Source organism: Pteropus medius, unplaced genomic scaffold (genome assembly GCF_902729225.1).
Source record: "Pteropus medius unplaced genomic scaffold, Ma_sr-lr_union100, whole genome shotgun sequence".
NCBI classification, from domain to species: domain Eukaryota; kingdom Metazoa; phylum Chordata; class Mammalia; order Chiroptera; family Pteropodidae; genus Pteropus; species Pteropus medius.
The window spans coordinates 6,381,906-6,383,205 of NW_024354498.1; the positions used below are offsets into that span (position 1 = coordinate 6,381,906).

The following is a 1,300-nucleotide window of genomic DNA, read 5'->3' on the forward strand; positions in this document are numbered from 1 at the left end:
GATTCAAACCATCAACTTCGGCCTGGATTACTGAAATAGATTTGATTCTAAAAGGTATCCTTTTACTTCCTTCCAAAATTCTCTCTATATTACAAACAGAGTGTTCTTCAAAAGTTTTTTTAAAATAATATTCTGTTCCTACCTCTACTCTATAATATTCATATGTCCAGCCTTCTTAACCTGGCATTTAAGGCCCTTTATGATCTAGCCTCTCCTTGCCTCATCTCTTGTCATCCTCTCCTGCCATGTTCTGGTCTCCAGCTATATGATGCCATGAATGGATCTCTGTGGCAGCAGTCATCCCCTAAAATCCATTCATTTGTCCCAACTTCATGTATACATGATCACTCAAACAGAGTCAGAAAGTCTAGGTCTCTAAATGACCACAAGAAAGGCTACTTGTCTACTCACCTGATTGAATGATGATGTGAGCAAGAAATAAGCATTTTATTGTTCATAGTCCCTTGGGTTTGGGAATTGTTTGTTATAGGAGTCAGCCTACATTATTAACACGACTATTCACTTCAGAAGTTATAGGTGAAAGAGAAATACACTTCCATAGTCTTTAAATATTTGAGCTCTCTTTCTTTCTTTATTATTATTATTATTTATGCCTGCAGCACCTGGTCTTCCTAGGCGGTCTCCCATCCAAGTACTAACCAGGCCCGACCCTGCTTAGCTTCCGAGATCAGACAGGATCAGGCTCGTTCAGGGTGGCATGGCCATAGACCATGGACTGTGGCTCCACTGGGGCGCAAACCCAGGACCTTCTACGTGTAAAGCAGATGTGCCAACTGCTACACTATAGAACCACGTCCTTGAGCTCTCTTTCTTTCAGCTTAGCTTTGCACAAATATACTCTCCCTCTTGGACAAGATCGAATACCCTATGTACTCATGCTGTCTCAGCACTTGCTGCACTGAAATTTTCTCTTTGTCTATACTCCCTCATAAGCTACTAGATAGCAAGGGCCGTGCATCTACATAATATATCCACAATATCCAATATCCCTGCTCCCAGTATCAGCATCATTGTTAACTTTACTAACATTTGTTGAATGATTATCATGTACTAGGGACTGTTCTATTATATATATATTCATCCATTCCTGAAAATAATCCCTTGAGAATAGGTCCTCTTAGTTCTTTTATTTTATAGAGGTGGAAATTGGGAAACTGAGGCCAAGAGATTAAGAACCCTATTCATGTTCATACATCTAGTAAGTGAGAAACCAGGATATGGGCAAGCTTAACCAGTTCAAACTATGTTTTAGAGGTTGAATATTCTTTCTTGAACTAAT

At 39.5% G+C, this 1,300-nt stretch overlaps 1 pseudogene; it reads right to left on the bottom strand.

The window, feature by feature from the left end:
- Positions 1 to 611: 611 nt before the first annotated feature.
- On the bottom strand, positions 612 to 730 carry LOC120594341 (uncharacterized; annotated as a pseudogene).
- Positions 731 to 1,300: the final 570 nt, after the last annotated feature.